Genomic DNA, 25,986 nt, shown 5'->3' on the forward strand with positions numbered 1-25,986 from the left:
GAGAGATAATAATATTTCTTATGAATTAATAAAATGTAATATTAGTTGATACAAACACTCCCCCATACAGGGAGAAAAATATTGTTCAATAAATGTTCCTCTTTTCTGACATCCTATGTATGTAACAGCTTTACACTTAAGAACGTCCTTACAAAAATATTATTTCAAATAGGCTGGCTATTAGTGTGGTTCAAAACCCTTTAAAGGTACAAGAACTAAAGGAATGGAGGGTAAAAGGAATTACCCACTAAGTATCAAGAGTTTGAAACTGAGAATTCTCAAGAATACAGTCCATTATAGTTACTCTATCTCATTCTGAATAAACATGAAATGTATGCTGTTAACAGTTATTCCCAGTTACTATACGAAGAACAGATTTCATTAAATTGAGTACAGTAAAGTATTTAAAAAAATGTCTAGAGAGAAGACTGCATAAAAAAATAATTAAAGAAACAACAAACAATTTACATGTCATCTGGTACCTCTAATTTAAGTATCTTATTTAGAGTCTAATTTACAAAATACATGCTCCTAGACCAAGAGGATCATCCCATCAACTGAAGTTATACCTTCTGCAATGAGTGATGAATCAGCCTTGTCCTGAAAAATGAAAAACGACCCTTATTTTAGGACACTAATGAAATGGTATTCTTTGTACCCTTATGTTGCATAAATCTGATGATTACAGAAGCCAAAGAAAACATGTAATATGTGCATTCTAGGTCTTCCTTAGCCAGAACAGATTGAACCTGTGTCTCTCACAGCTCAGGAAATTTCTTTAAGGACTAGATGAGTTAGATGATGCTACCTGAGGACCCAGGGAACTATATTCTCCATTCCTTATGTTAGCACACAGCTACTGTGGAATCAAGAATACAAAAGTCCATTCAAAAATGTAAGAAAAAGCTGAAGACATTCTATTTTAGGGAGCATTTAGCTGGGAAGTTCTTTCTGTTCTTCTGTTTTCAATACTGGAATTTTATTTATTTATTTTTTTAAATCTGGCAGAGATTTAAGGACCTTTCAATTTAGGAATGGAGTGTAGCTTGTTAACAGAAAGTTTCTAGCAGCTTTTTGGAGGGATTGATTAAATGGCAGAAAAGTATCATTGAAGAAATATCAATTGAAAGCTTTAATGCAAGCTGGATACTGGTCTCTCATAAATTTCCAGAAATGGAAATTCAGATCCTCTTGTTTAACTCTGTCGTGGGCAAAATGGAACATGTCATATAAATATGAAGCTAGCATATATTATTGTTATTGGTACAAATAAGTGCAAAACAGTCTAATAGTGCAAAATACCTGCTTTGCACAGAGAAGCCTCTTTAGAAAGACACTTAAATCATTAAAAAACAAATGAACACCACCAACAACAAAATAGTAGCGATTAGTTATTCTTTCTCCTGTGCACTGTGCTTTACTTTCCATTGTCCTGCCATCTTAACAGCTCCAAGGTGAATCAGAAGATCATTGATATGGGCATGGTGTCGTGTGTCCCATCCCCGCTCCCCCCCCCCCCCCCCCCCCCCAGGACACACTTGAGTGTTTTAGTGGTCTAAATTAGTGGTCTAAATTAGTGGTCTAAATTGTAGTCCCACAAATTGACGTATATTTCCAATATGCTCAAATAATCAAGAGGTTATTTTTGTTTTGTTTGTTTGTTTGTTTTCGCTTTCACATTTTCAAACATAGTTTCTTTCCTGTTTCTCCTTACTTTAGAAGAATAATAATTAGTTTTTCATTTAGACCAGCAGCAGTGAAATTAAGCACCAATAATCTGTCCATACTTCATTGCTTTCTAGTCCATAGACTCCTGGGTATACATTAACTAGCAATTCTTGTGTGTCTGGAACAAATAAACATAAGGCACCCCCGGCATAGCCTATCATTTCAGCATATGATGAGATGCTACTGTAGTGAGATAACTAGTGGAACAAGATGCAGCTCAGTATTAAAAATCAGAGTGAAAATGTGGGCAGTGGAAAATAAAATGAAACCATGCATAGTGCATTTCAGTTAAAAACACAAAAGACAAATATTTATCTTTTTGTTGTATTATGTTTATATATATATATATTTGCTCTTTGCTTTTAATCTGATGAAGAATGTTGCAAATGCCTATTCAAACCAAGATAGATAAGAAATGTGAGAAAAAATACAGTAAGTAGGTAATTAGTTGAGTTATTTTGAATTGAATTGTTTTGTTAAGTACTACGATGCTTTTTCTGTCCCTGAAACTAGAAATGTTATTTTAGTCTATTTGTAGCTCTAAGAAAAATAACCTCACAATGCAGCTTAGAAACATAAGAACACAGAATTATCTGGAGGCGTATATTCTAAATGAAAACCTCTGTCCTTAATTATCATCACAGTGATATTGCTTTTGACTGTTACACTTGTGAATTTGGTAACAGCTTCATTGGGAATTTGGCTTTTGTTTGCAATTGAAGCTGTAGCTTGCTCAATTTAGAATGAAATAATAGTGAAATTTTGCTGCTAACTCAAATGTGGAATATCCATGATCTGAAGCAGCTCTGGAGAATGACACTTAGAAAAGTATTTAATATTCATTTTATTTTCAAAGGCTTTGGGGGAAACTAGAATCTAAAGACTAGATGTTACTTACCTGTGCGGTAAAACAAAATGTGGCCATCAGTGTTTGTGCTTTTTACTGATTAAGACACCTGAGAGAATGATCTTGATTACTGGATTAAAACTATTTGTTTATAACTTTAATTACCGAAGAGAAGCCTAGGAATAAATGTGAAGATAGATAGTGGTTTTCATATAATACTTTGTTCAAATGCAAATAAATAAAAAATAAGCCAAATCAGGTACTAGTGATAAAAATGCAACTAGATATGAAAAAAAAATAAAAATAATAATAAAAAAAAAGCATATTTGAGTTTAGGAAATTCATACTGGTTACTGGTTTATAACTCTGGTGTCCTCAACTCAAGCCCCCAGCTACAGCAGGAAACTACATAATAAGGTGCCTAACAAAAAATAATATGAATGTGAACTAGCTTCAAGAAAGATAGATAGAATTCATTTTTTGCTGGTTTAGAAAAGATTGAGCTTGTCAGAGGACATGACAATAATTCTGTGAAAGGTTTCCACATAAAGTCCAGTAATAGTGTTATCTTATCCACAGGAATAGGACAGTAATTAATGCCAATAATTTCGGGGGGCTAGACATTTAGACAAAAAGAATAAAAGAAAGTTGTGTCTAGCTAACAATGTAATAGGATGTATGGGCAGCTGGTAGAGTTTTCATAATTTATGTTTTTAAAAGAAGGTCAAAATCTGCTGGGTGACAGAAGTGTTGCTGATTTTACCACAGTGTCTGGGAATGGACTGTGTTTTCCTGGTCAGTTCCAGCCTTATGTTGTATGATTCTGTTCACAAGCTGACAAAGTTCTACTTTTAAAATAATTATGTTTTTTCATCTTGTTCATCTTGTTCAGAAGTTGTTCTAGATGTTTCTGGTGACTACAGATCTAATTTTCAGTACAAATATATTCAGGATTGTCTGCTATCTGCTCCTTTTTAAACTTTAGCAAATATGATCTCTCTGTTCCAGTGAGTCATAATATCCATTCTTGTGATTATTTTGTTTGTTTGTTTGTTTGTTTGTTGTTGTTGTAGTTGTTTATTTGCTTCTGCTTGAATGAAGTATTTTGAGCACAGGTTAATAGAAAATGTGTTGTACAATGACAATGATACTTTACAATTCCTGCAGCAGACCTTGAAACTGACACTAATAACACGTTTGGTTGAATCACTGTCTTACTACAACAGGACTCATATTTATTGTGGGCTTCATTCAGGGGTCATATGCACTCATGCCCGAGATAGATGCAGGCACCTTTCTTGCATTTAAATTGAAGGAATCAATAAGAAGATTGTAAACCAGAATCCATTTCCTGCTTATAATATGGTACAATCTAGTCATTTTTTCCCCGTTATTTCCTCCTTATGAGGAAAACCAGAAGTTTTGATAGTCCCTGATAGGATCTACTTCCTGTCTAGCTTTAACTATCTAAAAGCTAGGTGGTCTATTCGTCTTTGTTTCTTCTGTAGTCTATTTTTTTTTTTAAGTTATCATTACTATTTAAAAAATATTGCTTAAGAAACGAAAGAAAGCTAAATGATGTGGTAAAGGCAATATATAAACACATTCCTGAGAGTAAGCAACCTTACCAACATTTGTCAGGAAAGAATGGGAATATTAATATTTACATCATATATGAAGCAACTTATAAAGATTATAATTTATATGATTCAATGAAAACAGAGCCATGTGGACTCTTTCATCATCAGAAAAGCTTATATTTGTACAGATAAAGAATCACAATTAAAGATTTACAGATGTGTAGCACAATAGACTATATTTTTTGGCCTGTATACATATTCCACAAAGAAATATGAACAGCTTTCCTTTTTTTTTATATATATGAATGTATACAGAGAAATATATGGTGTACACACACACACACACACACACACACATATACTATTAAGAAAACTACTTTCAGGCTGAAGGAGTTGGGGTTGTCCAGCCTGACGAAGAGAAAGCTTCGTAGAGATCTTATAGCAGCCTTCCAGTACCTAAACAGGGCCTACAGGAAAGCTGGGAATCAATCTTGGAATCATAGAATCATAGAATGTCGCAGGTTGGAAAGGATCTTAAAGATCATGTAACTCCAACTCCCCTGCCATAGGCAGGAACACCTCCCACTAGGTCAGGTTAGCCAAGGCCCCATCCAGCCTGACACTGAACACCTCCAAGGATGGGGCATCCACAGTTTCTCTGGGCAACTTGTTCCAGTGCCTCATTACCCTTACAGTGAAGAATTTCTTCCAAATGTCTAGTCTAAATCTATCCTCTTTTAGTTTAAGACCCTTCCCTCTTGTCCTGTCATTATCTACCCGAGTAAAGAGTCCTTCTCCGTCTTTTTTTTTAAGACCACTTTAAGTACTGAAAGGCCGCAATGAGGTCTCCCCAGAGTCTTCTGTTCTCCAGACTGAACCGCCCCAGCTCTCTCAGCATTTCCTCATAGGAGAGGTGCTTCAGCCCTCTGATCATCTTAGTGGCCCTCCTCTGGACTCACTCTAACAGGTCCATATCTTTCTTGTGCTGGGGGACCCAGACCTGGATGCAGTACTCCAGGTGGGGCCTCGTGAGGGCAGAGCAGAGGGAGACAATCACCTCCCTCAGCATGACAGCCGTTCCTCTTTTGATGCAGCCCAGCATGAAATTGGCCTTCTGGGCTGCAAGCGCACACTGCTGGCTCATGTCACGCTTTTCATCCACCAGAACCCCCAAGTCCTTCCCTGCAGGCCTGCTCTCAATGTGTTCTTCTCCTAGTCTGTCCTCATGTCTGGGATTTCGCCAACCCAGGTGCAGCACCTTGCACTTAGACTTGTTGAACCTCATTAGGTTCACATGGGACCACTTCTCAAGCTTGCCCATATGTCCCGTTGGATGGCTTCCCTTCTTTCTTTGGTATCAACCGCACCACTCAGCTTGGTGTCATCTGCAAACTTACTGAGGGTGCACTTGATTCCATTGTCTATGTCATTGATGAAGATACGAAAACTACAGACCCCTGAGGGACTCCACTTGTCACCGGTCTTCACCCAGACATAGAACCACAGATCACTACTCTGGTAGTGATTGCACTACATGGTGCAACCATCAGGCCAATTCCTTATCCACCAGATGGCTGACCCTTCAAATCAATATCTTTCCAATTTAGAGATTAGGATGTCATGTGGGACCATGTCAAAGGCCTTACAGAAGTCCAAGTAGATGACATTGGTTGGTCTTGCCTTGTTGACTGATGCAGTCACTCCATCATAGAAGGACACCAGATTGGTTAGGCACAATTTGCCCTTGGTGAAGCCATGCTGGCTGTCCTGGATCACCTTCTTGTCCTGCACATGCCTTATCATTGCCTCCAGGAGGATTCGCTCCATGATCTTGCCAGGAGTGGAAGTGAGGCTCACCAGTCTGCAGTTCCCTGGATCTTCCTTTTACCCTTTTTAAAAACGGGCGTGATGTTTCCCTTCTTCCAGTCACTAGTGGCTTCACCTGACTGCCATGATTTTTTAAATATGATGGAGAGTGGCTTGGTGACTACATCATCCAATTTCCTCACAACCCTGGGATGCTTGTCAGTGCCTTGACTTTCCTAATCTCATCCCTGCGTATTCTGACAGCATTTCTTTACCCTTTCCAGGGCACATGGCCCTGTTTCCACCGTCTGTACATTTCCTCCTTTTGCCTAAGTTTGACCTGCAGATCATTATTCAACCATGATAGTTTCCTACCTTCCCTGCTTGATTTCTTACATATGGAAGGGACTTTTTGTCAGGGACTGTAGTGATAGCACAAGGAGGAATGGTTTTAAACTAAAAAAAGGGTAGATTTAGATTAGATATAAGGAGGAAGTTCTTTATTCTGAGGGTGGTGAGGCACTGGAACAGGTTTCCCAGAGACGTTGTGGATGCCTGGAAGTATTTAAAGCCAGGTTGGATGTGGCTTTGAGCAACTTCAAAGTTGGAGATGGGAGGTGGATAGTGGGAGGTGTCCCTGCCTATGTCAGGGTGGTTGGAATTAGGTGGTCTTTAATATCCCTTCCAACCCAAACTGTTCTATGATTCTCTGATTCTATGATTCTATAAATAGTAGGAAAAATAGCCATGCTGGAAGGATTTTGAGGAACTACAGAGTGTTTTTTTTTTTTTTTTTTTTTTATGTCATGTTAACCTGGCAATTAAACTAGACTTGTTTTCATCTATTTAACACCAATTTCACTAAATAGACCAAATACTTAGCTTGCAACATAATGGGATTGACTCACCTGGAAATGTTGAGTACTTTGATTTATACACCATGGAGACACTGAAACTTCTGTGAAGGAAATTTTGTCCAGGTAAAATGCTCTGGAAGGGTAAATTTTTGTTCACAATGACAAAGCTACAGGTAGGTAAATAAATTCAGTTTATGCAGGAATTTCTCACAGTTACACTAATTACAAGATGCAAAACTGTGTGTATTCATGGATTGCATTTATCAAAACACCACTTCAAAAAATAGAGGTCTTACATTAGTAAGAAGACATTAGTATTCAACTCTTCAGTAATTAATTAAAAGGAACATGTTGAACAAATTACTTACTTCCTAAGAATATAAAACTTGACAAGAACATCCACTTTTTATTATTATTATTATTATTTTCTTTATTTTTTCTTTTTTCCTGAAGTCTAAGATCTTAAAGAGCACACACAAAAAGGTAATTGTTATATTGTCTTATTCAGTCCTGGGAAATAAAGGACAATATAGAGAGAATGTCTTTTTTTTTTTTTTTTTTTTTTTTTTTGTCTCTGCACTAATAGCAGTAGTACAGAGTACAGAATTTTGTCCATTTAACCACATTACAAATGCTCAATAATTAGTTAAAATGTGTGCATACTTGGATGTGCAAACAAAATGGTTTTCCCTGGCTACCTTATGTTTTTTCCAGGCAACCAGCTACATTTTCTTTTCCTGTAATATTTTCTGCTGTTTCAGTTGGTTAAAGTACCCCTTAGTTTTTATTCTTCACTCCTGATTTTAGAGTAACATTTCTCCAGTGCCTTCCTTTCAATGTTGAAAGGTGAAAAGATCTCATACAGGATGTTCAGCAAGCATTGTCTAGGATCTGTGTATGTGGTGATAGTAAGCACATTCAGGAAGATAATGTGAATTTTATGGTCCCTTATTTGGCTCAGAAGAGAGTGATAGCATGTTATCCATAATATAGAGACTGACAATTTTCTTATGCATTTTAAATAGCAGAAAGTGATACCATAGGTGACATGAAAATAGATTTTTTTCCTCTTTTTCTCAACAACAACAAAAAAAATCAAAACAAGAAAAGAAAATGTACATATTGCCACACAGTTCCATGAAAAATAAGCTAACATTATAATCAGTTACTTAAAGAAACTGAGTACACTGAAAGGAAACCTCGGTCCACAAAAAATTTTGTTGAGAACTGAAGACTAAAGGAAAGATTATGTTCAGAAATAAGGTCAACAGTCAACTTAATATTTTAGGTTCTTTTAAAGGTTAAATGTATTTCTTTGTTCCACAGAAATATTCTAGTTTGACCATATCTTAATGACAAAAGACTATCATTTTGAAGGCTATTGAATTTCTCAGCAACAAGGGTGACCTGCAAACTATGTAGCTCCACAAGAATATCCAATGTGCAGAGAATCAATTTTGTGGTTTTGCCCTCATTAACAAAAATCTGTTAGAGAAGAAGGGTGCTATAATCTGAGGATAAGAGCTGCATACTACAGAGTTTCTTAGAAATGAGGTTTTGTTTCTAATTACTGCATTTGTAATTTCATGAAACTAGTTCTGCTAACAGCCAAAAATCCACCCAGCTGCTAGATCACCGCTCTTCTCTCTCAGTGGGACAATGTAGGGGGATAAAATAGAAAGAACAGGATCAAGAAAGGTTTTTGGGTCCCCGAATCAGAGAACGATTAAGGGTTGGAATGGACCTCTGACAGTCATCTCGTCCAACTCCCTGCTCAAGCAGGCACATGTAGAACAGTTTGTCCAGGACTATGTCCAGGTGGCTTTTGAAGATCTCCAAGGAGGAAGACTCCACAATCTCTCTGGATGACCTGGGTTGAGCTAAAGACAGGGAGATCACTTACTAGTTGCCGTCATATGCAAATATCAGGCCAGTGCATCTAATTTTGTAATGACTTTTGTGCTTGGAGTATTTTATGTCATATTTCTTCTTCAGGAATTATTTACTTTGTGGTCATTGAAGACAAAACTCCTGATATTTACTAAACTCCTGATCTTTTTAGATTCGTTGTTGTTGTTGCTGTTGTTTTATTAACAAATGTGGAAATATTTTACAGTGAGCCCAGTTGGTAGAATATTCACTTTTAAAAGTTATAAAAAAACAGGTATTCCAATTAGTAAAATACAATGCATTTTACAATTGATAATAATTTTCTTAATACCTGCTTGAGGTTGCAGACCAATAAAACATAATTTTCAAGAGAATATTTGGTTATGCAATGCAGAAGCCTCAGTCTTACCACTGTGATGTGGTTCACGAGGCTTTATGATGAAGGTGAAAGGAGACATCTATATGTCCAGAAGTTGTATGAAACTTACTAGGATTGAGTAATTTTAGAAGCTCGGTCCTGTCTTCTGGTTTCTTGAAGAGATGTTAACATTTTGTACAGTATGAGCCAATAACAAGTCAATAAGCTTGTTGAGATCTGCTGTTGAGAACTGTTAAGTTTGCGCAAAAATCATGAGGGGAAAAAATGCATAAATAAAAACAAATTCTAACTCTGGACAGTCTTCAAAGATAGGCTAATTTAAGATGAAGCATTTAATCCTGGCTCTTAAAAAAAAAAAAAAAAAATCAAGAAATTAAGCGAGAAAAGCCAGTTGCCAACATATCAGAGCACAGTCGTTAGACTTAACAGAAATCTTAAGTCCAGAAAGAAACCTAGTAACTTGACATAAGTATGTGCTTTACAAGCATGGGTAAGAAAACTGTGGTGGTAGAGGAATACACATTATAAAAGAATGTATATATAGTAAAACTCAGTACATATAGGGAATATTTAAATATAATATACATTGACAAGATCATCCCTGAGCCTTCTCTGTTCCAGGCTGAACAGCTCCCTCAGCCTTTCCTGATGGGAGCGGTGCTCCAGTCCCTTCATCATCTTCATGGCCCTTTACTGAACTTTCTCCAGTATGTTCACATCTCTCTTGCACTTAGAAGCTCATAACTAGAAACAGGTCTCCACATGTTATCTCACTGGTTTCTGCCAGAAAACAAATAAACAAACAAACAAATAAACAAACAAATAATAATTAAAATAAAACAATCAATTTAATTACTAGGCAATAGTAGAAGCTTTTACATTTAAGAAATTTAAACATTTGCAAAAGACTTAGGAAGCTAAATGCAAACATATATATTTTGAAGTTCATATAGCTCCAGGACAATGTTATGCAACACTGTTTACTGGCATAAGATAGTCCTCTTAATATGGCTGGCTGCTCTTTACATTTCATTGAGTTTCTGAGAAAAAAAGATGGAGAACCATGTAAATGTTCCATAAATCCCTAAAAACTATTGCTTAAATTAACTACTACATAGGAGTTTTGTTTTACTTTATTTTATTTTATTTTATTTTATTTTATTTTATTTTATTTTATTTTATTTTATTTTATTTTATTTTATTTTATTTTATTTTATTTTATTTTATTTTATTTTATTTTTGTTATGTGACAATTCAAAAGGTTATAGAAGAGTATAGTATCTTTTCAAAAAAATTACCATACACATCAAAATGTGAAAATGGTTAGCATAATATCCAAGTAAACCATAGACAGTGATGACAGCAATGATGTTTTGAAATTTAGTGTGTTTAGCAAGTGTTAAGGACTGACCACAGACCCCATTTATGGTTCCTCTGTGCCACTTGGGGGAAGGAGGTAGAAGAGGGTGGATGGTGGGGAAAATTGTTTTCAGTTTGCTTTTAGTTTCACACTCTAGTCTGTTAGTAATACAAAGTATATTATAATAATCTTCCTTATGCTGAGTCTGTTTTGCCCATGACAGAAATTGGTGAGTGACCTCCATGTCCTTATCTCAACCAGTGAGCCCTCTTTCATCTTATTTTCTCCCCCTCTTCCTTTGAGGAGAGGGAGTGAAAAAGCAGTTGTAAATTTCAGCTGTCCATCATGGTGAAATGACTACATATATCGATGATATTCCAACTAATATGTAAGATTTGTCATAAATTTCTAGCACCCAAGAAAGTCAATGGAAAAAAATTCCTTCCCTCTTCAAATAACCTTCAGTACAATCAGGATTTCTCTTTTCTACTTTTTTTCTAGAACAATAATTATTTTATTGGTCTTTCTGCATCATGTCCAGTCAAAATAACAGGGCTACAGCTCTTTAGATATGAAAACAGAGACATTATTTGACAGGAATATGAATCTAGGGCTTGAAGAAGAATTTATTTATTTAAAAAAAAAAAAAAAAACTTTAATAATAATTAAAATAATACAAATAGGTCCTAAGTTTAAAACTTTGATTGGAATTTGGGAGCAAAAATGTTGGAAAATATTTTGGTTGCTAAAGAGAACCCCATCAGTAGACAATACACTTTCTAATCCCAAATAGACACTTCTATAGACAAACACTTCAGCTCTGAGGTTTATTTTACAGACAATATATAATGCTGTAGATTTTCCAACATATACTATTATCTTCCAGGAGTAGTGTTACAACCCTCAACCAGGGGATTGAATAGAAGTGAAAAATATTTTTAAAAAGAAAGATATAACTGAGCATCTAACATTTTAATTAATACTAATACATCTAAATTAATTACAAAACATTACTGACTTTTAGTACTAAAGATGGAATTTAGAAGGGTATATATTCATAACAGATGAATCTTGCATCATATGAACACAGCAGCTTCTGTAATGCTCACTGAGCACATTAGTGAATGTAACTATCAATAGTGCTTTACACTTATCATCCTATTAGAAATTGTAATGTTTGAACTTATTCTTTTGGAATATTTTGGAAGAAGCTTCGTATCTCCTGCTCTATTAATTACCCCTATGTACAAAAGTCTTTTTCCTCTCCTTAAGCAACAGTTATTTTCATTAAAAACTGAACTTTTAAATGAAAATGTTCCATTTTTTAAAACCAAAGCAAAACTCGCTCATAAAGCCCAAACCTATTTAGAAAGGAATGTAGTCAAATAATCAGTCACTTGTTAGCAAAATCGACTTTACCATGCTACCTATTCATAAAATTGACAATTGACAACCTACATAGCTAAAGTTCTCTGAAGATTTTAGTAGTAGTAGTAGTAGTAGTAGTAGTAGTCATCAGCCTAAATCTAAAATTAGTTTGCTTTTATTAGCTGAAGTTAGTTGAAATAATTTTGCAGCTGGAAACCCACTCACAGCCAACTTTATTATGACAGAAAAGTAATCATAGCTGTTTATATACATAAAGATTAAGCAATATCAATTTCTACATTCCTAATATTAGTGACATCATAAAGAGTTTTCTGAAAACACTTTCAAATTTCACCACACAACATGCAATCTACAAAGGTTTTATTTACCACTATTTATCATTATGATGCACTTCTTTTTTTTTTTTTGTTGCTGTTGCTTTTTTTTCTTTTTTCTTTCCTTTTTTTTTTTTTTTTTTTCTCCCTTAAATAGTGTCTTTAGTTTGATTGTGTATGTTAGGGTCTCTTACTTTTTCTAATACATATAGGTGAAAACACCTATGTGATAGCATCTATATATTTATATATCTATACACAGCTTCTACATATCTGTATATTAACATTTTCTTTGCAGTAGCTGATTTTGCTGGATATATACGGCTTAAAGAACAGCCAATATAATTTGGTCATTGTTAATGATGTGTACTTGCATTCTGTTTTTAATTAATTGAATTAGCATAATGCCTTTTTTTTTTGTCTCATTTCACAGCTGCTTCTTCTTACTAAATAACTCCTTTTACCAGCTCTAATAACTAATACATTTCATCTCTGATTGCAGCAAAAAATAAATCATCAGCATAACCAAAGTTGATTAAAAACTGTTTACCTACGTAAATCACACTTCATCTCATCCTTTGAAAAAAAGATTCTGGTCAGGTTGAATAAAAGTCTTTTTGTTCACTATATCTGACTGATGCTAGATATTCAGTAGCACATTAATTCAGGCTGAAAATAACCTGGGGAATGGACTGTCTTTCAAGCTGTAGGAAATGCCATGAAAAATAGAAAAGCAAAATCACATCCCTAAAGAAAATAGAGAATTATAGAAAGGTTCAGGTTGGAAGGCACGTTAAAGGTCATCTAGTTCCAACCCCACCTGCCATGGGAAGGGATGCCACCCATGAAAGCAGGATGCCCAGAGACTCATCCAACCTGGTCTTGAACACCTTCAGGGGATGAGGCATCCACAACTTCTCTTCCCCCCCTTGTTCTGCCATTCTCTGATTGAGCAAAAAGATGTTCTACATCCATTGTACTGAAAGGTTGCAATAAACATAGAATCATAAAATCATTAAGGTTGGAAAAGATCTTCAAGATCATCTGGTCCAACCACGACCCTACCACCAGTATCACCAACTAAACCATGTCCCTAAGCACCATGTCCAACCTTTCCTTAAACTTCCCCAGGGACAGTGACACCACCTCCTCCCTGGGCAACCCATTCCAATGCCTAACTACTCTTTCTGAGAAGAAATGTCTCCTAATTTCCAACCTGAACCTCCCCTGGCGTAACTTGAGGCCATTCCCTCTAGTTCTATCACTAGTTATCTGTGAGAAGAAGCTGAATGACAGCTCCCAACAACTTCCTTTCAGGAAATTGCAGAGAGCAATAAGGTCCCCCCTGAGCCTCCTCTTCTCCAGACTAAATAACCCCAGTTCCCCCAGCCGCTCCTCAGAGGACTTTTGTTCCAGGCCCTTCACCAGCTTTGTAGCCCTTCTCTGGAGACATTCCAGGTCCTCAACGTCCTTCTTGTAGTGAGGGTCCCAAAACTGAACATAGTACTAGAGGCGCGGCCTCACCAGAGCAGAGTACAGGAGGACGATCACCTCCCTTGTCCTTCTGGCTACACTATTCCTGACACAAGTCAGGATGCCTTTGGCCTTCTTGGCCACCTGGGCACACTGCCAGCTTATGTTCAGGTGAGCATCAATCAGCACCCCCAGATCCTTTTCCTGTAGCGTTGCATGGGGTTGTTGTGACCAAAGTGCAGGACACAGGACTTAGCCATGTTGAAGCTCATCCCATTGGCTTCTGCCCAGCGACCCATCCTCTCCAGGTTCCTCTGCAGGGCTTCCCTCCAGAAGATCGACACTTCCCCTCAACTTGGTGTCATCTGCAAACTTACTGAGAGCGCATTCAATTCCCTCATCCAAATCATCAATAAAGATAGAACACCAGCCCCTGGGGAACACCACTCGTGACCAGTCACCAGCTGGATTTCGCTCCATTCACCACTACTCTCTGGGCCTGGCTGTCCAGACAGTTTTAAACCCAGCAAAGAGTTTACATGTCCAAGCCATGGGCTGCCAGCTTCTCCATGAGAATGCTATGGAAGACCATGTGAAAGGCCTTGATGAAGTCTAGGTTGTCACCCCAGACGTTTCCCTTCTCCAGACTGAACATCCCTAGCTCTCTCTCAGCTTTTCTTCATAGGAGAGGTGCTCCAGCCCTCTGATCATCTTAGTGGCCCTCCTCTGGACCCGTTCTAACACATCAACATCCTTCTTGTGCTGGGGGACCCAGACCTGCACACAGTACTTCAAGTGGGGCCTCGTGAGGGCAGAGCAGAGGGAGACAATCACCTCCCTCAGCATGACAGCCGTTCCTCTTTTGATGCAGCCCAGCATGAAATTGGCCTTCTGGGCTGCAAGCGCACACTGCTGGCTCATGTCACGCTTTTCATCCACCAGAACCCCCAAGTCCTTCCCTGCAGGCCTGCTCTCAATGTGTTCTTCTCCTAGTCTGTCCTCATGTCTGGGATTTCGCCAACCCAGGTGCAGCACCTTGCACTTAGACTCGTTGAACCTCATTAGGTTCACATGGGACCACTTCTCAAGATTGTCCATGTCCTTTTGGATGGCTTCCCTTCTTTCTTTGGTATCAACCGCACCACTCAGCTTGGTGTCATCTGTAAACTTGCTGAGGGTGCACTTGGTCTCATTGTCTATGTCACTGATGAAGATACTAAACACTATTAGTCCCTGGACAGACCCCCGAGTGACACCCCTCATCACCAGCCTCCACCTGGACATGGAGCCATTGACCACCACTCTCTGGGTGCAACCTTCAAGCTAACTCCTTATCTACTGAGTGGCTCACCCATCAAGTCCGTATCTCTCTAATCAAGATGTCATATGGGACCATGTCAAAGGACTTGCAGAAGTCCAAGTAGATGACATCGGTTGGCCTTCCCTTGTCAGCTGATGCAGTCACTCAACCATAAAAGGCCACCAGATTGGTTAGGCATGATTTGTGCTTGGTGAAGCCATACTGGCTGTCCCAGATCACCTCATTGTCTTGCATGTGCCCTGATATTACTTGCAGGAGGATCTTTTCCAGGATCTTGCCAGGCACAGAGGTGAGGCTCACTGGTCTGTAATTTCCTGGGTTCTCATTTCTTCCCCTTTTAAAAATGGGAGTGATGTTTCCCTTTTTCCAGTCACCAGGGACTTTGCCTGACTGCCAGGACTTTTCAAAATGATGGAGAGATTCTTGGCAACTCTACCAGGCAGTTCCCCAGGACACTGGGATGCATGTCATGAGGCCACATAGACTTGTACTTGTTTAGTTTCATCAGGTGTTGAAGCTAAACTTTAATTGGAGGAACTTTTCTCCCTTCTACCCCCATTTACATTTTCAGAGGAACAAAAGACTTGGGAAGCCTGACTGGCAGTGAAGAATGAAACAAAGAAGTAGTAGACCCTGTAGTAAATCCCAACTACAAGGTGTCTTTTATTGGTGTGGTCTTTATCTCTCACCCATAAGCTCTCAAACTTTCTGTGACTGTTTCTCAGAGGCATCTCTTAACAATCAGTCTCTTCCTAATGTAGAGGGTAACACACCCTCCTCTCCTTCCTTGCCTATCTCTTCTGAAGAGCTTGTAGCCCTCTCTTCCAGTGTTCCAGTTATGTGATCCATCCCACCATGTTTCCCTGATAGCAATCAGATCATATTTGTCTAATTGCACCATGGTTTCCAACTTCTCATGCTTGTTTCCCATGCTGTGTGTGTTGGTGCAGAAGCACTTCAGCTGGGTTATTGGTCTGAACACATTTCCAGGAGAACCCTTCTTGATTGCTTTGGGACAGTTCACTAGTATTTCCATGTTGTTACTTTGAGTGACGATGTTCTCAGGTATGCTTCCTTCACTCAGAGGTGCATCCTCTTCTCCCACCGCATCACCTGGAGTGCCGTGTCCAGTTCTGGGCTCCCCAGTACAAAATAAATAAATAAATAAATAAATAAAAATACAGGGATCTCCTAGAAAGAGTCCAGCAGAGGGCAACAAAGATGATACGGGACCTGGAGCGTCTTCCCTATGAGGAAAGACTGAGAGACCTGGGTCTGTTCAGCCTGGAGAAAAGAAGACTGAGAGGGGATCTTATCAATGTCTACAAATATCTTAAGTGTGGGAGACAGTGGGATCTGGCCAACCTCATTTCAGTGGTTAGTGGGGACAGGACAAGGGGCAAAGGCCACAAAATGAAGCACAGGAAGTTCCGCACCAACATGTGAAAGAACTTCTTCACGGTGAGGGTGACGGAGCACTGGAACAGGCTGCCCAGGGAGGTTGTGGAGTCTCCTTCACTGGAAATATTCAAGACCCGTCTGGATGCCTACCTGGGCAGCCTGCTCTAGGGAACCTGCTTTGGCAGGGGAGTTGGACCCGATGATCTCTTGAGGTCCCTTCCAACCCCTACAATTCTGTGATTCTGTGATCTAGTTTAAAGCCCTCCTGAGAAGCCCAGACAGCTTACTGCCTAGAACACTCTTGCCCCATCTGGTCAGCTGCACCCCATCTGGTGTCAGCATGCCTGGTCTCTCAAAAGTGTGTCCAAGATCATAGAACACCAAACCTTGAGCGTGGCACCAGCCTTACAGACAATCATTCACTTGGTCCATTCATCTCCTTCTTCTTGGGCCCCAGTCACCAGCTGGGAGGACAGAGAACACTACTTGCATTCCCGATTCCTTCAGCATCTTTCCAAGGGACATAAAGTCCTTTTTGATATTTTGAAGTCTCCTTGTCATGGCATTTCTTGATTCTATGTGAAAAAGTAGGAAGGGGTGGTAGTCTTTGGGACCCACCAGGCTTGGTAGCCTCTTCATAATATCACGAATATGGGACCCAGCAGGCAGCAAACCTCTCCGGATTGTCTGGATGGCAAGTAGGACCTCAGTGTCTCTCAGAGAGGAGTCTCCAATGACTAACACCCTTTTTGCCTTCTTTGTGGCACTGGTTCTGATGCATGTGGGAGACTGAGCCAAATTTTGTGGTTGGCCCTTCTGAGGTCTTTACGAGTCCTCCTGGTCTCTCCTCTCTCCTGCCCTAGCACATCATATCTGTTGTGCAGGGGCACTTCAGGTGCAAGGGGGAGACTCCTCCTCTGGCTCTGAGCAGAGACAAGGGTCCACTCTCCCTTGTCATGTGACTCTTTCATATGTGTTGGTTCAGGGCTGCAAGCTTGTTTACCTTCTCCTTTGCCAGTACTTAAGGCAGGGCTGTTGCCTGAACTGTGTCAGCATATAATACCATTTGTCAATCTCCCGCTCAGATTCCTGGATGCTACTGGTGAGTTCCTCTCATAACAGAGCCACCTGTTTGAAAAGCTAATCCAGACGAGCACACTTGCACCCATGACACCCACCTCTGTCTTCAGGACCTAGGGGAACTTCCAGAGACTGGAGTTGCCTGGAACTGAGGGTCTGGGCAGCTCTTTCAATCCATGGGAGTTCTGTTTGGGTGTAGGCCTCTGCCCAAAGAGGTCGCAGCCCTTCCCCCCCTGCCCAGGTTTCAGCCTCAGACCAGCGGCTCAGCAGGTGGACACCATTTATGTCTCAGTAGAAGGCCCTTCCTCTGCTGCTCTCAGACTACAAAATGACCCACCTTGTGCCCTGCCCGAGCTGCCACGCGAACTGCCCCGCCCCACCCTGACTGATGTGCCACACCCTGTTTGCCTGCCCTGTTCACTGAGCTCCCAGTTGCTCACAGTCCCTAGGGGCTGCCTTTGTATGACAGAGGGGGGATGTATATTTCTTCCATATTATCAAATTCAGAGGTTCTCAGCTGCTCATTTTTACCCATATTGTAGGTTTTTAGACCTCAGGTAAGATGCCTCCTACATGACAGCCTGAGCTCAGAAATATTCCTGAAGGTTAGACATATAGGGAGCTACATTCCTCCTGGTGCCATCAGTGCTTATCACAAGCTGGTGTCAGCTTGTATGTTAAAAAATAGAGGAAAAAGCCTAGAGCTGGTAGGCTTAGATTAGATGTATTAAAAGCTTCATTTTCATTGCAAAATTTTGCAGATCCACCAGTAAATATGTTCAAAAGCTTTTGATTTGGGGCAGCAAAAAAAATGACGTTTGCTTATTCCTATTGTGTTTCTTGTAGGGGTCTACTCTTTCTATTGGTATGGTGATACTAGTAGTGTGAAATCTGAATTTTGGAGGCCTATGCCTTTAAATCACCTTTGGATTTCTTTTCTGTTTTCCAGTGAAGTTTAGAGTATTTCAGAAAGAATTTCACTTCTGAAAGTGAAGTTCTTGTACTCCAGGAGATACCTGCAACATGTGTTCTTCTATTGATTTTCCTCAGTCAATCAGTACAAGAGGAACCATAAGTGTGATAAATTAGCAGGTGTTTGTTCATTGTCTTTAAAAGGAATTCAGAGAATCTGCTGAGAAGATAAGGTTTTGCAATTTACGACCTTGTTAAGGGGGAAGACTAAACAAGTAGATAGTGGGGAGGGGGTGTTGGATAAACATCCTTGGTAAAACAAAGACTGTGAAATACTGTTTGCCGCTTCACTACCCTCCCCCTTGAACACGAGCACAACGCATGATCATTGAAAGAAAAACAACGACCCCCAACAACGAACTGCGCAGCTTCAGAAGGTTCAACAAGTCCTGACAAGCCAAAACTTGGATGCTATAAAACGGCGACATTGAAAAGGGAAAGTTGCGTGCTGTGGTGGAGCGGAGACTCCCCAGCCGCCCAGCGCTGTTTTGCTTCTACCTGCTTACTTAATTAATAAATTATGTTCGACCAGAAAATTGCGTGGTCTCGCTTATAACAATAAGGTTACCAAAAATCTCTCTTTATTCCAGTTGTTAGACTGCAGGATGATTTTGTTGTTTGAACCAAACCCCTAGATTTGGATGGGGATATTTCTCATTTGAGCTGTTTAATTGATGATTGAGCATACTATTTCTTAACACAACACTTTGATTACTCTTATTCCTATTATACATTTAGGAAAGCTCAATGACGGTGCTTTTAATAGTTATATTTTCAAAGTTTAAGTGAGTTCCATCAGTTTGAATTTTGTTCATTTTTGAAACTGCTTTTGAATCCACAAAGATGAACAAATGAGACTTAATACTTTGGAAATCAGGTCCTAACAATTTTCTATGTCACTCAGAGCAAGTATAGAGAGTAGAATTGTCTGAACACTTTCTTCATTTCTCCTGAATTCTCTGAACAGCTGACATGAATTAATTTATATTCTCCTTTTTTGAAGAATTTGATATTTTGTTAAGAGTGAAAGTGTTAGTGTTGGGGAGAATCGAATGGATGTTCTATTAATGTTTCTCAGGTGATGGATCATACGGTATAATTAAATATTATTAAATGTACTTACATTATCAAGTAATCTATGTATACTGGAAACCTAGGGAGTACACTGAACATTTAAAGGAATCGTTGAAGGGGAACCCTGGGAGGGAATAGGTACAACCTGACCTTGGATAAGGGCCTGGAGATGATGAAATGAGTTGAAGCAGAACCAAGGAGCGGAGGGAGCATGCGTCGAGTGAGAAAGGTGAAAGAGTTCAGCGGAGAGGAAGACTCCTTACTTCATCTGGACGACCACCTGGACGACCACCAGAGTGCGCCACGCATGTGCAAAGGGGAGGGGAGCTAATTAGAATGAAAAGCGAGGCTGATGTTGCAACCTGTAATGAATATGTATACCTGACGCAATATTGTATGTATAAATAACGGCTGGGAAGTAACGGGACTTGAAGCCAGATTTGGGCACCTGCCCCGGCTTCCAGCGCTGAATAAAGCACCTTCATATAATCACTTGGTGGTTATGTGGTTGCTACGCTAACAAAAGCATACAGTTTATCAAAAGAGCTCTGGTACCTTTAGGTTTTGTTTCTAGCATAGTTCTCAAGTCTATCTACTCCTGCCCTCAAACTGAAATGTGAAAAATATGGAGGAAGAAAGAGTCTGACAGCAACACTGAAATTATATTTATACAAATAGTTTAAGAAAAAAAAGAAATCATAACTTCAAAATTACTAGCAAACTGAACTTATTTATTGCATTTATTTGTATGTATGCGTATGATTATGTACTACCACCATTTTTTACACAATGTGCTATTTAAACAGGAGTTTCTTCAGGGTGAAGATTTATCATCTTCAATATTGTAAAATGTGACATTTAATTATTCTATGACATAGGCATCATAAATGGGGAGCTAATTTAAGGAGTGGTATTGCTGCTTGAGTAATAGTAAAAGTTATTTATTTATTTTATAAATTAAGACTATTATATGTCAGAACAACTGCAGCAAAATCTCCATAGGCTAGAGGAATCAAACAGACAGCACAAGTGTTCTAATGATACATCTGATTACTGTGGATGCAGTAATATATATATACTAATATATATATATATATACTAATAAAGTAAGAGTTAGCATGATCCTATATGTTTTGTATTTAATTTCCCCCCACTTTCAGTTTAATGCAAAACTTTCAGATTTATATGAAACTATTTAGTATCTAGAGGGGAATTTATCTATGCCAAATAATTTACAAAAATTTTGAGTTTATAATAAACTGCACTATAGAGGGGAAAATAAAGATATAAAGTATTCAAAAATACTTTCTGTTGGGTATCATAACATTCATTATCATTATAAGTGTACATACTGTGCTAAAAAGAAATTTAATATCTTACAAAATCCCCATAATATAGATTTGTGTCACAGTGGGGTATACACTATTTTGAATTCTGAGAGCTTTCTTATACTTCATGGACTCTAAGGGTCTGAGCAAACTATTTAGCATGAGAAGAGCTGCATTATTTTGAATGAAAAAAGAAAGAGTACTAAAATATTTGACATTCTTTGGGACTATTCAAACAGCTAACAGTCTTAGGATTCAATATTTGTCGATAATTAATTACTATATAAGTTGGCTATAACCATCAGAATTCCCACTGGTATTACATTCTGATAGAAATCAGTGGAACATACTATTTACTAGAATTTAGCTTGGAGAAATAAGCTTACATATAAATGTAGGTATGCTTGAAAAGTCATCTGTTTCTGACAACAGAAAGATGGATATCTGCAACATTATATATATATATATTTCCTGTCAGGATGGAGATTTTATACCATTTTTGTTCTTTGTTTTCCTTTATATATATATGTATATGTCATCCAGTTCACTCTCCCAACATAAATGGATTCACTGAAATGCTACAGAAAGGACTGGTTTGCTTTGTTCAATTATAGCCTAAGATAAAATGAAGGAAAGTCCTTCAAAAATACTAAAAAATATTGTTTTGTTTGTTTGCTTTTCCCTACGAGATATATTTTTTTCAAGCTATGGTATTTCCATACTGTTTGACTACTTATCAGATATGAAACAAAATGCCATTCCTTTTGATGTTTAATCTTTGCTAGCATGAAGCCCAAACGAGGAGGTGGGGCAGTTAGTGTTATAACATAAAAGAATTTGTTCTCTCTCTTATCCATATTATCTCTGTAGTTTCTAGTAAAGATCTACAAGATCCAAAGTGACCTCTTCACTTATCCTCCTTCCATCTTTTGGCCCTTGCTCCTGCCTGTGACTCCATTACTTTCCACTTCAACACTCATGACTTCTTGAGCCCTGCTGTCCTTTTTCCAGTTTCTTTTCCTAACAATGTAAGCATACTGTAATATCCAGCAGCTTCTGAAAGCCCTTCATTCCCTTTTTTATTTTTTCTGTATCATGTCTTCCCTTCATTGGTGAACTCCTTGAACTGATTATAGCAATTGCCGCAAGTTCCCTTCCTCTACATCCATCCTAGATCCTCTCCAATTTGACTTTTATTGTGCACCAAGGATATGCTAACATCAAGGCCTACAATGACCTCTTCACGTCAAGTCTCAGGGCCTTTGCTCCATACTTGAACCCTGCTGTTTTTATCATGACTGATCATATATTCCTTTTCAAAACCATGCCATGCCTTTAAGACCCTGTCCTCTCCTCACCGTTTAACTCTTCTGATTTGAACATGTAACAGAAGGGCCACACCTGGGAAAGAAATGAACTGTGCTAGCCTTCTAAAGCTAACAGAGATTTAGAACTATTAGCACAAATCTTCTCTGAAAAAGACCCTGTCATACTGCAATATTAATTTCTTATGTAAGCAACAAAGGCCTGCTTCTCCGTGGTTTATATAACTATTTCAGCTTGAGCAGATTTATGTTCCACTTCTATTTCCATATTATTACTTAAGTTATGGAGGAGAAGTAAAGGAAGTCAGGCAACATTATATAACCCTGTTCAGAAGTATATTATAATAGATATAAAAATAGTCCTAAAGTATCGTCTCATGAGACAATATAACATGTCTGCACTATCATCAGGTTTCTGAAGAAAGCATTAAGGAGTACAAATACTCCTCATAGCTAAGTGAAATATTTATAAAACTTTAGTCCTCTAAACCATGAGTTACTCGTTTGGATCTGGATAACCCATGAAATTTAAGAGATCTCCTATAGCTTCAGTATTTTAATTTATTAATTTTAATTGATTCCCAGTTTTAAATTTGGTTCAAGCTCTTCCCAGTTATGAAGAACTACTAAAAGAAGGTTAATATCAAATATATGAAAATTAAAAGCTCTGTGAATTCAGAAATAGTCTGATTTTTAATTTCAAATAATTTTCAGTGCATTATTTCAGAATTTCTTTGCTATTTTGAACATCATGTGTAAGTACTTAGAGAATATGGCACTTCGAAAAGAAGAAAAACTGTTTCTTCAAATGAATTATTTTAACTGTAGTCCAGGAAACTCCAGTACCTTAGCTGAAGAAATACACCTTGACTTATCTTTTGTAACGTGGAAGAGACCTACTTACCCTTTTGAACAAATTGGATTCATTCTAATTATTATACAGACACATTTAATTACTTTCATATGTGAGAATTAAAATTGTGTTTTTGGAGTGGAAAATTCCACAAACCTTGCATATACAAAAGTGATTGTGCAAGCATAACAGTGGCATAACTGTGGGGAGTATGTTAAGCAGATAAGGGGAAGGTCCCACTGTCCCAAAATAAGGAGGATAGCTAAGAAAAAAAAAAAAAAATCACAGGAGGAATTAAATTGTACATATATGATATAGTACTAAGCGTTGAGTAGTTTATGAACCTGTACTACTCAGCCAACAAGGAAACAGGGAAGAAATCAATCATCTGGTAATAGGGAATATAAAGTTATGATATACTTTTGCTGTGCGCTCCTGCTTGTAGGACGCCTGCCATTGCAATCATGAATAAAAATGCTACTTCACTAAGATACTAGTCTGAGCCAGTGTTATTGGCTACAGATTGTTTCTCACACATAAAAGATCTGAAGAGAGAAAATTCAGCTGCCAAAAAAAATAGGATAGATAAAGTGGTATCAGGTAAAGTGAATGTTTTGTAGACTTTGAATATTTATCACCGTATTCAACTTTTCACTTACAAAATCATAGTAGCCTTGTACTCTTACGAGTAGAATCTTTAGCATAAATACTGTTTCAATTCTGATTTGGAATGTTATGACTATATTATATTCTATAAAATAAAATATGAAGAGAGGGAAGAAGGAGAGAATGTCACAGTAAGGAAGATGGCAAACAAAATATAACAACTTGTAAAATGATTTAGCACAGTTTAAAACAAGCAAGCAAACAAGCAAACAAACAAAAAGCTTTTACTTCAAATGTTGGAATCACTGTAATGTGTTTTCAAAAAAACTGGAAAAAATGGTACATATCTAGATGTTTCTGAGGCACTAAAGGCACTAATCAAATTAAAATGTTAGCAAAATCTTGCAATAGCACAAAGTCAAATGCTTATTGAGTCCTAATCATATCTCCCTGGTCCCTAAATTTGCAAATAAAAGCAGCTACTCTCACTCTTCTTGTTGATTGCATCTGGCTCTTTACCAATCTTCCTCCTTTATGTTTCTGCCCACTGCACTTCTTAAAATGCGTTGTCTCTCTTTCTTTACTCCCAGGAGCTGGTCAACCTACCTTGTCATGCCTAGTGCACACAGGAATAAAAAAGTGTGTAATGAAATGCCTGTTGGGAAAAGAAATGCCAGTAACAAAAAATATAAAATAAATTAAAACAAAACAAAACAAAACAAAACAAAACAAAACAAAACAAAACAAAACAAAACAAAACAAATAAAATAACATAAAAAAATAAAATAAAATAAAATAAAATAAAATAAAATAAAATAAAATAAAATAAAATAAAATAAAATAAATAAAGCGATAGCTGGTTTAGTGTCCTTGGAAGTGCTGTTTCCAATGATCTAGCAAGGTAGACTACTAAATCAGGGGACACATCATAACTGTAAAGCTGTAACAGCCAGAAAGAGCTAAATGAAAGCAGTTCTATTTTTATTGGCTAGTTCAAAGATGGTTCACAACAGAACTGGCAAAATGTAAAGAAGTAGTCAAGACCAATCCCTTTCAATGAATGTGACTTTCATGATAAGGTTCAAAATGATCATAGATATATCAGACATTCAACTGAACAATGTTTTAACTCCACATTGCCGAAATTTAATAATATGGAAGATGATGAAGGCAGAAATTAAAAAAAAAAAATGGGCTCATATTTCAGATGGTCAAAGTGTTATGTAGCACATCTTAGGGAATTTTTTCTTTCATCCCCCTTTGCTTGTATGTACAAATATATTTTGTTGACATGCTCCTCAGGCATTCATTATGAGAAATTCTGATTTATTTTGATACTGATAAACTAAACAGTGCTCGAGACTTTGATGCCAAATGTTAAGACTTGGCTATAACTGTAAAGTTAAATGTGTTATCCTTTGGGACAGAATAGTTGCATTCCATTTGCTTTCTTCTGGCCTTTTTTCAGTGCTAACTGCTCAATTGAACCTGGGATTTATTTAGAACAACAGCAATTGGCCAGTACTAAAATCATGCCAGAAAATATACTACAAATTTAACTGTATAAACAGTCGTGTTCTCCTGCCATGTAGTTCTTAATTTACCATAATAGGTAAAGAACATACTCATTGCCTTAACTGCATTAACAGAGAAATGCATTTCGTTGTTGATCACTGAGCCTGCAGGATGCTTTGATATAACAGAGGACAGAAACTGAGCATGCCGAATATATCTGGCCTGGCTGCCAGATTATGGTGTGAGTTTTGTCAGGACTCATTCACTGTCCTTGTTGCTTATGATGGTCACAACTGTTCTTGAATCTGGCTGAACTCTGAGACATACCTAGCCTAAGCAAGTTCTTCATTTATATATTAATTTATTTCTTTTTTATATTCCTTCTGATAGTAAGAGAAAAAAAAGGGAAAGGGAAGGGAAGGGAAGGGAAGGGAAGGGAAGGGAAGGGAAGGGAAGGGAAGGGAAGGGAAGGGAAGGGAAGGGAAGGGAAGGGAAGGGAAGGGAAGGGAAGGGAAGGGAAGGGAAGGGAAGGGAAGGGAAGGGAAGGAAGGGAAGGGAAGGAAGGGAAGGGGGAAGGGAAGGGAAGGGAAGGGAAGGGAAGGGAAGGGAAGGGAAGGAAGGGAAGGGAAGGGAAGGGAAGGGAAGGGAAGGAAGGGAAGGGAAGGGAAGGGAAGGGAAGGGAAGGGAAGGAAAAGAAAAGAAAAGAAAAGAAAAGAAAAGAAAAGAAAAGAAAAGAAAAGAAAAGAAAAGAAAAGAAAAGAAAAGAAAAGAAAAGAAAAGAAAAGAAAGAAAAGAAAAGAAAAGAAAAGAAAAGAAAAGAAAAGAAAAGAAAAGAAAAGAAAAGAAAAGAAAAGAGAAGAGAAAAGAAAAGAAAAGAAAAGAAAAGAA

This window comes from Anser cygnoides, chromosome 1, assembly GCF_040182565.1.
Source record: "Anser cygnoides isolate HZ-2024a breed goose chromosome 1, Taihu_goose_T2T_genome, whole genome shotgun sequence".
In the NCBI taxonomy this organism is placed as follows: domain Eukaryota; kingdom Metazoa; phylum Chordata; class Aves; order Anseriformes; family Anatidae; genus Anser; species Anser cygnoides.